Source organism: Lactuca serriola, chromosome 1 (assembly GCF_051521515.1).
Source record: "Lactuca serriola cultivar US96UC23 chromosome 1, Lser_US96UC23_V15, whole genome shotgun sequence".
In the NCBI taxonomy this organism is placed as follows: Eukaryota; Viridiplantae; Streptophyta; class Magnoliopsida; order Asterales; family Asteraceae; genus Lactuca; species Lactuca serriola.
The window spans coordinates 206,387,571-206,397,039 of NC_136408.1; the positions used below are offsets into that span (position 1 = coordinate 206,387,571).

Sequence of the window (9,469 nt, forward strand, 5' to 3'; positions counted from 1 at the left end):
ATGGATAGTATTTCGTGTGCGATCATACCAGCACTAATGCACCGTATCCCATCAGAACTCCGCAGTTAAGCATGCTTGGGCAAGAGTAGTACAAGGATGGGTGACCCCCTTGGAAGTGCTCGTGTTGCACCCTATTTTTCGTTGTCCGTTTGCATTTTTTTTTTACATTATACGTGCTGTTTTTTTGTTTTTTTCCTTTCTTTCTGGCTATTTCTATGCTCGGGTGCCTTCCGGTTTATGGTTGATGGTTTTCGTATTTTTGGAACGGAGCCGATCGGTCACGTGGATCCCACGCCCCGCGTACAAAAACAAAGGAGATTCTGCATCTTGTAACACATAAAAGCAATAAACATGGATATTATTTTGGGTGTGATCAAACAGCACTAATGCACCGGATCCCATCAAAACTCCGCAGTTAAGCTTGCTTGGGCGAGAGTAGTACTAGGATGGGTGACCCCCTGGGAAGTCCTCGTGTTGCACCCCCCTTTTTCGTTGTCCGTTTGCGTTTTTGTTTTTTACATTTTACGTGCGGTTTTTTGGTTTTTTTTCCTTTCTTTCTTGCTATTTCTATGCTCGGGTGCCCTCCGGTTCATGGTTGATGGTTTTCGTATTTTTGGAACGGAGCCGATCAGTCACGTAGGTCCCACGCCCCGCGTACTAAAACAAAGGAAGTTCTGCCTGCCTCTGGTAACACATAAAAGCAATGAACATGAATAGTATTTCGGGTGCGATCATACCAGCACTAATGCACCAATGCACCGGATCCCATCAGACCTCCGCAGTTAAGCGTGCTTGGGCGAGAGTAGTATTAGGATTGGTGACCCCCTGGGAAGTCCTCGTGTTGCACCCCCCTTTTTAGTTTGTCCGTTTGCGTTTTTTTTTTTACATTTTATGTGCGGTTTTTTTTTCCTTTCTTTCTTGCTATTTCTATGCTCGGGTGCCCTCCGGTTCATGGTTCATGGTTTTCGTATTTTTGGAACTGAGCTGATCGGTCACATGAGTCCCACGCCCCGCGTACCAAAACAAAGAAGGTTATGCGTCTTGTAACACATAAAAGCAATAAACATGGTTAGTATTTCGTGTGCGATCATACCAGCACTAATGCACCGAATCCCATCAGAACTCCGCAGTTAAGCGTGCTTGGGCGAGAGTTGTACAAGGATGGGTGACCCCCTGGGAAGTGCTCGTGTTGCACCCTCTTTTTCGTTGTCCGTTTGCATTTTTTTTAACATTTTACGTGCGGTTTTTTGGTTTTTTTTTTCCTTTCTTTCTGTCTATTTATATGCTCGGGTGCCTTCCGGTTTATGGTTGATGGTTTTCGTATTTTTGGAACGGAGCCGATCGGTCACGTGGATCCCACGCCCCGCGTACAAAAACAAAGGAGTTTATGCGTCTTGTAACACATAAAAGCAATAAACATGGATATTATTTTGGGTGTGATCATAACAGCACTAATGCACCGGATCCCATCAGAACTCCGCAGTTAAGTGTGCTTTGGCGAGAGTAGTACTTGGATTGGTGACCCCCTGGGAAGTCCTCGTTTTGCACCCTCGTTTTTCGTTGTCCGTTTGCGTTTTTTTACATTTTACGTGCGATTTTTTTCCATTCTTTCTTGCTATTTGTATGCTCGGGTGCCCTCCGGTTCATGGTTGATGGTTTTCGTATTTTTGGAACGGAGCCGATCAGTCACGTAGGTCCCACGCCCCGCGTACCAAAACAAAGGAGATTATGCGTCTGGTAAAACATAAAAGCAATAAACATGGATAGTATTTCGGGTGCGATCATACTAGTACTAATGCATCGAATCCGATCAGAACTCCGCAGTTAAGCGTGCTTGGGCGAGAGTTGTACAAGGATGGGTGACCCCCTGGGAAGTCCTCATGTTGCACCCTCTTTTTCGTTGTCCGTTTGCATTTTTTTCTTACATTTTACGTGCTGTTTTTCGTTTTTTTTTCTTTTCTTTCTGGCTATTTCTATACTCGGGTGCCTTCCGGTTTATGGTTGATGGTTTTCGTATTTTTGGAACGGAGCCGATCGGTCACGTGGATCCCACGCCCCGCGTACAAAAACAAAGGAGATTATGCGTCTTGTAACACATAAAAGCAATAAACATGGATATTATTTTGGGTGTGATCATAACAGCACTAATGCACCGGATCCCATCAGAACTCCGCAGTTTAGCGTGCTTGGGCGAGAGTAGTACTAGGATTGGTGACCCCCTGGGAATTCCTCGTGTTGCACCCCCCTTTTTCGTTGTCCGTTTGCGTTTTCTTTTTACATTTAACGTGTGGTTTTTTGGTTTTTTTCCTCTCTTTCTTCCTATTTCTATGCTCGGGTGCCCTCCGGTTCATGGTTGATGGTTTTCGTATTTTTGGAACGGAGCCAATCGGTCACATGGGTCCCACGCCCCGCGTACCAAAACAAAGTAGGCTCTGCGTCTTGTAACACATAAAAGCAATAAACATGGATAGTATTTCGTGTGCTATCACACCAGCACTAATGCACCGAATCCCATCAGAACTCCGCAGTTAAGCGTGCTTGGGCGAGAGTAGTACAAGGATGGGTGACCCCCTGGGATGTGCTCGTGTTGCACCCTCTTTTTCGTTGTCCGTTTGCATTGTTTTTTACATTTTACGTGCGGTTTTTTGGTTTTTTATCCTTTCTTTCTTGCTATTTCTATGCTCGGGTGCCTTCCAGTTTATGGTTGATGGTTTTCGTATTTTTGGAACGGAGCCGATCGGTCACGTGGATCCCACGCCCCGCGTACCAAAACAAAGAAGGTTCTGCGTCTTGTAACACATAAAAGCAATAAACATGGATAGTATTTCGTGTGCGATCATACCAGCACTAATGCACCGTATCCCATCAGAACTCCGCAGTTAAGCATGCTTGGGCAAGAGTAGTACAAGGATGGGTGACCCCCTTGGAAGTGCTCGTGTTGCACCCTATTTTTCGTTGTCCGTTTGCATTTTTTTTTTACATTATACGTGCTGTTTTTTTGTTTTTTTCCTTTCTTTCTGGCTATTTCTATGCTCGGGTGCCTTCCGGTTTATGGTTGATGGTTTTCGTATTTTTGGAACGGAGCCGATCGGTCACGTGGATCCCACGCCCCGCGTACAAAAACAAAGGAGATTCTGCATCTTGTAACACATAAAAGCAATAAACATGGATATTATTTTGGGTGTGATCAAACAGCACTAATGCACCGGATCCCATCAAAACTCCGCAGTTAAGCTTGCTTGGGCGAGAGTAGTACTAGGATGGGTGACCCCCTGGGAAGTCCTCGTGTTGCACCCCCCTTTTTCGTTGTCCGTTTGCGTTTTTGTTTTTTACATTTTACGTGCGGTTTTTTGGTTTTTTTTCCTTTCTTTCTTGCTATTTCTATGCTCGGGTGCCCTCCGGTTCATGGTTGATGGTTTTCGTATTTTTGGAACGGAGCCGATCAGTCACGTAGGTCCCACGCCCCGCGTACTAAAACAAAGGAAGTTCTGCCTGCCTCTGGTAACACATAAAAGCAATGAACATGAATAGTATTTCGGGTGCGATCATACCAGCACTAATGCACCAATGCACCGGATCCCATCAGACCTCCGCAGTTAAGCGTGCTTGGGCGAGAGTAGTATTAGGATTGGTGACCCCCTGGGAAGTCCTCGTGTTGCACCCCCCTTTTTAGTTTGTCCGTTTGCGTTTTTTTTTTTACATTTTATGTGCGGTTTTTTTTTCCTTTCTTTCTTGCTATTTCTATGCTCGGGTGCCCTCCGGTTCATGGTTCATGGTTTTCGTATTTTTGGAACTGAGCTGATCGGTCACATGAGTCCCACGCCCCGCGTACCAAAACAAAGAAGGTTATGCGTCTTGTAACACATAAAAGCAATAAACATGGTTAGTATTTCGTGTGCGATCATACCAGCACTAATGCACCGAATCCCATCAGAACTCCGCAGTTAAGCGTGCTTGGGCGAGAGTTGTACAAGGATGGGTGACCCCCTGGGAAGTGCTCGTGTTGCACCCTCTTTTTCGTTGTCCGTTTGCATTTTTTTTAACATTTTACGTGCGGTTTTTTGGTTTTTTTTTCCTTTCTTTCTGTCTATTTATATGCTCGGGTGCCTTCCGGTTTATGGTTGATGGTTTTCGTATTTTTGGAACGGAGCCGATCGGTCACGTGGATCCCACGCCCCGCGTACAAAAACAAAGGAGTTTATGCGTCTTGTAACACATAAAAGCAATAAACATGGATATTATTTTGGGTGTGATCATAACAGCACTAATGCACCGGATCCCATCAGAACTCCGCAGTTAAGTGTGCTTTGGCGAGAGTAGTACTTGGATTGGTGACCCCCTGGGAAGTCCTCGTTTTGCACCCTCGTTTTTCGTTGTCCGTTTGCGTTTTTTTACATTTTACGTGCGATTTTTTTCCATTCTTTCTTGCTATTTGTATGCTCGGGTGCCCTCCGGTTCATGGTTGATGGTTTTCGTATTTTTGGAACGGAGCCGATCAGTCACGTAGGTCCCACGCCCCGCGTACCAAAACAAAGGAGATTATGCGTCTGGTAAAACATAAAAGCAATAAACATGGATAGTATTTCGGGTGCGATCATACTAGTACTAATGCATCGAATCCGATCAGAACTCCGCAGTTAAGCGTGCTTGGGCGAGAGTTGTACAAGGATGGGTGACCCCCTGGGAAGTCCTCATGTTGCACCCTCTTTTTCGTTGTCCGTTTGCATTTTTTTCTTACATTTTACGTGCGGTTTTTCGTTTTTTTTTTCTTTTCTTTCTGGCTATTTCTATACTCGGGTGCCTTCCGGTTTATGGTTGATGGTTTTCGTATTTTTGGAACGGAGCCGATCGGTCACGTGGATCCCACGCCCCGCGTACAAAAACAAAGGAGATTATGCGTCTTGTAACACATAAAAGCAATAAACATGGATATTATTTTGGGTGTGATCATAACAGCACTAATGCACCGGATCCCATCAGAACTCCGCAGTTTAGCGTGCTTGGGCGAGAGTAGTACTAGGATTGGTGACCCCCTGGGAATTCCTCGTGTTGCACCCCCCTTTTTCGTTGTCCGTTTGCGTTTTCTTTTTACATTTTACGTGTGGTTTTTTGGTTTTTTTCCTCTCTTTCTTGCTATTTCTATGCTCGGGTGCCCTCCGGTTCATGGTTGATGGTTTTCGTATTTTTGGAACGGAGCCAATCGGTCACATGGGTCCCACGCCCCGCGTACCAAAACAAAGTAGGCTCTGCGTCTTGTAACACATAAAAGCAATAAACATGGATAGTATTTCGTGTGCTATCACACCAGCACTAATGCACCGAATCCCATCAGAACTCCGCAGTTAAGCGTGCTTGGGCGAGAGTAGTACAAGGATGGGTGACCCCCTGGGATGTGCTCGTGTTGCACCCTCTTTTTCGTTGTCCGTTTGCATTGTTTTTTACATTTTACGTGCGGTTTTTTGGTTTTTTATCCTTTCTTTCTTGCTATTTCTATGCTCGGGTGCCTTCCAGTTTATGGTTGATGGTTTTCGTATTTTTGGAACGGAGCCGATCGGTCACGTGGATCCCACGCCCCGCGTACCAAAACAAAGAAGGTTCTGCGTCTTGTAACACATAAAAGCAATAAACATGGATAGTATTTCGTGTGCGATCATACCAGCACTAATGCACCGTATCCCATCAGAACTCCGCAGTTAAGCATGCTTGGGCAAGAGTAGTACAAGGATGGGTGACCCCCTTGGAAGTGCTCGTGTTGCACCCTATTTTTCGTTGTCCGTTTGCATTTTTTTTTTACATTATACGTGCTGTTTTTTTGTTTTTTTCCTTTCTTTCTGGCTATTTCTATGCTCGGGTGCCTTCCGGTTTATGGTTGATGGTTTTCGTATTTTTGGAACGGAGCCGATCGGTCACGTGGATCCCACGCCCCGCGTACAAAAACAAAGGAGATTCTGCATCTTGTAACACATAAAAGCAATAAACATGGATATTATTTTGGGTGTGATCAAACAGCACTAATGCACCGGATCCCATCAAAACTCCGCAGTTAAGCTTGCTTGGGCGAGAGTAGTACTAGGATGGGTGACCCCCTGGGAAGTCCTCGTGTTGCACCCCCCTTTTTCGTTGTCCGTTTGCGTTTTTGTTTTTTACATTTTACGTGCGGTTTTTTGGTTTTTTTTCCTTTCTTTCTTGCTATTTCTATGCTCGGGTGCCCTCCGGTTCATGGTTGATGGTTTTCGTATTTTTGGAACGGAGCCGATCAGTCACGTAGGTCCCACGCCCCGCGTACTAAAACAAAGGAAGTTCTGCCTGCCTCTGGTAACACATAAAAGCAATGAACATGAATATTATTTCGGGTGCGATCATACCAGCACTAATGCACCGGATCCCATCAGACCTCCGCAGTTAAGCGTGCTTGGGCGAGAGTAGTACTAGGATTGGTGACCCCCTGGGAAGTCCTCGTGTTGCACACCCCTTTTTAGTTTGTCCGTTTGCGTTTTTTTTTTTTTTTTACATTTTACATGCGGTTTTTTGTTTTTTTTTTCCTTTCTTTCTTGCTATTTCTATGCTCGGGTGCCCTCCGGTTCATGGTTCATGGTTTTCGTATTTTTGGAACTGAGTCGATCGGTCACATGGGTCCCACGCCCTGCGTACCAAAACAAAGAAGGTTATGCGTCTTGTAACACATAAAAGCAATAAACATGGTTAGTATTTCGTGTGCGATCATACCAGCACTAATGCACCGAATCCCATCAGAACTCCGCAGTTAAGCGTGCTTGGGCGAGAGTTGTACAAGGATGGGTGACCCCCTGGGAAGTGCTCGTGTTGCACCCTCTTTTTCGTTGTCCGTTTGCATTTTTTTTAACATTTTACGTGCGGTTTTTTGGTTTTTTTTCCTTTCTTTCTGTCTATTTCTATGCTCGGGTGCCTTCCGGTTTATGGTTGATGGTTTTCGTATTTTTGGAACGGAGCCGATCGGTCACGTGGATCCCACGCCCCGCGTACAAAAACAAAGGAGTTTATGCGTCTTGTAACACATAAAAGCAATAAACATGGATATTATTTTGGGTGTGATCATAACAGCACTAATGCACCGGATCCCATCAGAACTCCGCAGTTAAGTGTGCTTTGGCGAGAGTAGTACTTGGATTGGTGACCCCCTGGGAAGTCCTCGTTTTGCACCCTCCTTTTTCGTTGTCCGTTTGCGTTTTTTTTACATTTTACGTGCGGTTTTTTGGTTTTTTCCATTCTTTCTTGCTATTTGTATGCTCGGGTGCCCTCCGGTTCATGGTTGATGGTTTTCGTATTTTTGGAATGGAGCCGATCAGTCACGTAGGTCCCACGCCCCGCGTACCAAAACAAAGGAGATTATGCGTCTGGTAAAACATAAAAGCAATAAACATGGATAGTATTTCGGGTGCGATGATACTAGTACTAATGCATCGAATCCGATCAGAACTCCGCAGTTAAGCGTGCTTGGGCGAGAGTAGTTCAAGGATGGGTGACCCCCTGGGAAGTCCTCATGTTGCACCCTCTTTTTCGTTGTCCGTTTGCATTTTTTTTTTTACATTTTACGTGCGGTTTTTCGTTTTTTTTTTCTTTTCTTTCTGGCTATTTCTATGCTCGGGTGCCTTCCGGTTTATGGTTGATGGTTTTCGTATTTTTGGAACGGAGCCGATCGGTCACGTGGATCCCACGCCCCGCGTACAAAAGCAAAGGAGATTATGCGTCTTGTAACACATAAAAGCAATAAACATGGATATTATTTTGGGTGTGATCATAACAGCACTAATGCACCGGATCCCATCAGAACTCCGCAGTTAAGCGTGCTTGGGCGAGAGTAGTACTAGGATTGGTGACCCCCTTGGAAATCCTCGTGTTGCACCCCCCTTTTTCGTTGTCCGTTTGCGTTTTCTTTTTACATTTTACGTGTGGTTTTTTGGTTTTTTTCCTTTCTTTCTTGCTATTTCTATGCTCGGGTGCCCTCCGGTTCATGGTTGATGGTTTTCGTATTTTTGGAACGGAGCCAATCGGTCACATGGGTCCCACGCCCCGCGTACCAAAACAAAGTAGGCTCTGCGTCTTGTAACACATAAAAGCAATAAACATGGATAGTATTTCGTGTGCTATCACACCAGCACTAATGCACCGAATCCCATCAGAACTCCGCAGTTAAGCGTGCTTGGGCGAGAGTAGTACAAGGATGGGTGACCCCCTGGGATGTGCTCGTGTTGCACCCTCTTTTTCGTTGTCCGTTTGCATTGTTTTTTACATTTTACGTGCGGTTTTTTGGTTTGTTATCCTTTCTTTCTTGCTATTTCTATGCTCAGGTGCCTTCCAGTTTATGGTTGATGGTTTTCGTATTTTTGGAACGGAGCCGATCGGTCACGTGGATCCCACGCCCCGCGTACCAAAACAAAGAAGGTTCTGCGTCTTGTAACACATAAAAGCAATAAACATGGATAGTATTTCGTGTGCGATCATACCAGCACTAATGCACCGTATCCCATCAGAACTCCGCAGTTAAGCGTGCTTGGGCAAGAGTACTACAAGGATGGGTGACCCCCTTGGAAGTGCTCGTGTTGCACCCTCTTTTTCGTTGTCCGTTTGCATTTTTTTTTTACATTATACGTGCTGTTTTTTTGTTTTTTTCCTTTCTTTCTGGCTATTTCTATGCTCGGGTGCCTTCCGGTTTATGGTTGATGGTTTTCGTATTTTTGGAACGGAGCCGATCGGTCACGTGGATCCCACGCCCCGCGTACAAAAACAAAGGAGATTCTGCATCTTGTAACACATAAAAGCAATAAACATGGATATTATTTTGGGTGTGATCAAACAGCACTAATGCACCGGATCCCATCAAAACTCCGCAGTTAAGCTTGCTTGGGCGAGAGTAGTACTAGGATGGGTGACCCCCTGGGAAGTCCTCGTGTTGCACCCCCCTTTTTCGTTGTCCGTTTGCGTTTTTGTTTTTTACATTTTACGTGCGGTTTTTTGGTTTTTTTTCCTTTCTTTCTTGCTATTTCTATGCTCGGGTGCCCTCCGGTTCATGGTTGATGGTTTTCGTATTTTTGGGACGGAGCCGATCAGTCACGTAGGTCCCACGCCCCGCGTACTAAAACAAAGGAAGTTCTGCCTGCCTCTGGTAACACATAAAAGCAATGAACATGAATAGTATTTCGGGTGCGATCATACCAGCACTAATGCACCGGATCCCATCAGACCTCCGCAGTTAAGCGTGCTTGGGCGAGAGTAGTACTAGGATTGGTGACCCCCTGGGAAGTCCTCGTGTTGCACTCCCCTTTTTAGTTTGTCCGTTTGCGTTTTTTTTTTTTTTACATTTTACATGCGGTTTTTTGTTTTTTTTCCTTTCTTTCTTGCTATTTCTATGCTCGGGTGCCCTTCGGTTCATGGTTCATGGTTTTCGTATTTTTGGAACTAAGTCGATCGGTCACATGGGTCCCACGCCCTG

General features: G+C 45.2%; 22 non-coding genes and 5 pseudogenes across 22 annotated transcripts; all 27 read left to right on the forward strand.

The window, feature by feature from the left end:
• Positions 1 to 14: 14 nt before the first annotated feature.
• On the forward strand, positions 15 to 133 carry LOC145079312 (5S ribosomal RNA). Its single transcript, XR_013694834.1, has one exon. It is a non-coding gene; the product is annotated as a 5S ribosomal RNA (ribosomal RNA).
• A 232-nt stretch (positions 134 to 365) lies between these two features.
• Positions 366 to 483, forward strand: LOC145079053 (5S ribosomal RNA). Its single transcript, XR_013694580.1, has one exon. It is a non-coding gene; the product is annotated as a 5S ribosomal RNA (ribosomal RNA).
• A 240-nt stretch (positions 484 to 723) lies between these two features.
• LOC145078655 (5S ribosomal RNA) lies at positions 724 to 850 on the forward strand (annotated as a pseudogene).
• Positions 851 to 1,079: 229 nt separating this feature from the next.
• On the forward strand, positions 1,080 to 1,198 carry LOC145075082 (5S ribosomal RNA). The gene has a single exon (XR_013692302.1). It is a non-coding gene; the product is annotated as a 5S ribosomal RNA (ribosomal RNA).
• A 234-nt stretch (positions 1,199 to 1,432) lies between these two features.
• On the forward strand, positions 1,433 to 1,551 carry LOC145079173 (5S ribosomal RNA). Its single transcript, XR_013694694.1, has one exon. It is a non-coding gene; the product is annotated as a 5S ribosomal RNA (ribosomal RNA).
• Positions 1,552 to 1,773: 222 nt separating this feature from the next.
• On the forward strand, positions 1,774 to 1,892 carry LOC145079970 (5S ribosomal RNA; annotated as a pseudogene).
• A 233-nt stretch (positions 1,893 to 2,125) lies between these two features.
• On the forward strand, positions 2,126 to 2,244 carry LOC145077263 (5S ribosomal RNA). The gene has a single exon (XR_013693056.1). It is a non-coding gene; the product is annotated as a 5S ribosomal RNA (ribosomal RNA).
• A 233-nt stretch (positions 2,245 to 2,477) lies between these two features.
• Positions 2,478 to 2,596, forward strand: LOC145079282 (5S ribosomal RNA). The gene has a single exon (XR_013694803.1). It is a non-coding gene; the product is annotated as a 5S ribosomal RNA (ribosomal RNA).
• A 232-nt stretch (positions 2,597 to 2,828) lies between these two features.
• LOC145079313 (5S ribosomal RNA) lies at positions 2,829 to 2,947 on the forward strand. The gene has a single exon (XR_013694835.1). It is a non-coding gene; the product is annotated as a 5S ribosomal RNA (ribosomal RNA).
• Positions 2,948 to 3,179: 232 nt separating this feature from the next.
• On the forward strand, positions 3,180 to 3,297 carry LOC145079054 (5S ribosomal RNA). Its single transcript, XR_013694581.1, has one exon. It is a non-coding gene; the product is annotated as a 5S ribosomal RNA (ribosomal RNA).
• A 240-nt stretch (positions 3,298 to 3,537) lies between these two features.
• On the forward strand, positions 3,538 to 3,664 carry LOC145078656 (5S ribosomal RNA; annotated as a pseudogene).
• A 229-nt stretch (positions 3,665 to 3,893) lies between these two features.
• Positions 3,894 to 4,012, forward strand: LOC145075090 (5S ribosomal RNA). Its single transcript, XR_013692305.1, has one exon. It is a non-coding gene; the product is annotated as a 5S ribosomal RNA (ribosomal RNA).
• A 233-nt stretch (positions 4,013 to 4,245) lies between these two features.
• Positions 4,246 to 4,364, forward strand: LOC145079174 (5S ribosomal RNA). The gene has a single exon (XR_013694695.1). It is a non-coding gene; the product is annotated as a 5S ribosomal RNA (ribosomal RNA).
• Positions 4,365 to 4,586: 222 nt separating this feature from the next.
• Positions 4,587 to 4,705, forward strand: LOC145079971 (5S ribosomal RNA; annotated as a pseudogene).
• Positions 4,706 to 4,939: 234 nt separating this feature from the next.
• LOC145077271 (5S ribosomal RNA) lies at positions 4,940 to 5,058 on the forward strand. The gene has a single exon (XR_013693059.1). It is a non-coding gene; the product is annotated as a 5S ribosomal RNA (ribosomal RNA).
• A 233-nt stretch (positions 5,059 to 5,291) lies between these two features.
• LOC145079284 (5S ribosomal RNA) lies at positions 5,292 to 5,410 on the forward strand. Its single transcript, XR_013694806.1, has one exon. It is a non-coding gene; the product is annotated as a 5S ribosomal RNA (ribosomal RNA).
• Positions 5,411 to 5,642: 232 nt separating this feature from the next.
• LOC145079314 (5S ribosomal RNA) lies at positions 5,643 to 5,761 on the forward strand. The gene has a single exon (XR_013694836.1). It is a non-coding gene; the product is annotated as a 5S ribosomal RNA (ribosomal RNA).
• A 232-nt stretch (positions 5,762 to 5,993) lies between these two features.
• On the forward strand, positions 5,994 to 6,111 carry LOC145079055 (5S ribosomal RNA). The gene has a single exon (XR_013694582.1). It is a non-coding gene; the product is annotated as a 5S ribosomal RNA (ribosomal RNA).
• Positions 6,112 to 6,351: 240 nt separating this feature from the next.
• LOC145085606 (5S ribosomal RNA) lies at positions 6,352 to 6,470 on the forward strand. Its single transcript, XR_013699999.1, has one exon. It is a non-coding gene; the product is annotated as a 5S ribosomal RNA (ribosomal RNA).
• Positions 6,471 to 6,712: 242 nt separating this feature from the next.
• On the forward strand, positions 6,713 to 6,831 carry LOC145075097 (5S ribosomal RNA). Its single transcript, XR_013692306.1, has one exon. It is a non-coding gene; the product is annotated as a 5S ribosomal RNA (ribosomal RNA).
• Positions 6,832 to 7,063: 232 nt separating this feature from the next.
• Positions 7,064 to 7,182, forward strand: LOC145079175 (5S ribosomal RNA). Its single transcript, XR_013694696.1, has one exon. It is a non-coding gene; the product is annotated as a 5S ribosomal RNA (ribosomal RNA).
• A 230-nt stretch (positions 7,183 to 7,412) lies between these two features.
• LOC145080296 (5S ribosomal RNA) lies at positions 7,413 to 7,531 on the forward strand (annotated as a pseudogene).
• A 235-nt stretch (positions 7,532 to 7,766) lies between these two features.
• LOC145075891 (5S ribosomal RNA) lies at positions 7,767 to 7,885 on the forward strand. Its single transcript, XR_013692541.1, has one exon. It is a non-coding gene; the product is annotated as a 5S ribosomal RNA (ribosomal RNA).
• Positions 7,886 to 8,118: 233 nt separating this feature from the next.
• LOC145079285 (5S ribosomal RNA) lies at positions 8,119 to 8,237 on the forward strand. The gene has a single exon (XR_013694807.1). It is a non-coding gene; the product is annotated as a 5S ribosomal RNA (ribosomal RNA).
• A 232-nt stretch (positions 8,238 to 8,469) lies between these two features.
• On the forward strand, positions 8,470 to 8,588 carry LOC145079351 (5S ribosomal RNA). Its single transcript, XR_013694871.1, has one exon. It is a non-coding gene; the product is annotated as a 5S ribosomal RNA (ribosomal RNA).
• Positions 8,589 to 8,820: 232 nt separating this feature from the next.
• LOC145079056 (5S ribosomal RNA) lies at positions 8,821 to 8,938 on the forward strand. Its single transcript, XR_013694583.1, has one exon. It is a non-coding gene; the product is annotated as a 5S ribosomal RNA (ribosomal RNA).
• Positions 8,939 to 9,178: 240 nt separating this feature from the next.
• LOC145085335 (5S ribosomal RNA) lies at positions 9,179 to 9,297 on the forward strand. Its single transcript, XR_013699738.1, has one exon. It is a non-coding gene; the product is annotated as a 5S ribosomal RNA (ribosomal RNA).
• The last annotated feature ends 172 nt before the right edge of the window (positions 9,298 to 9,469 follow it).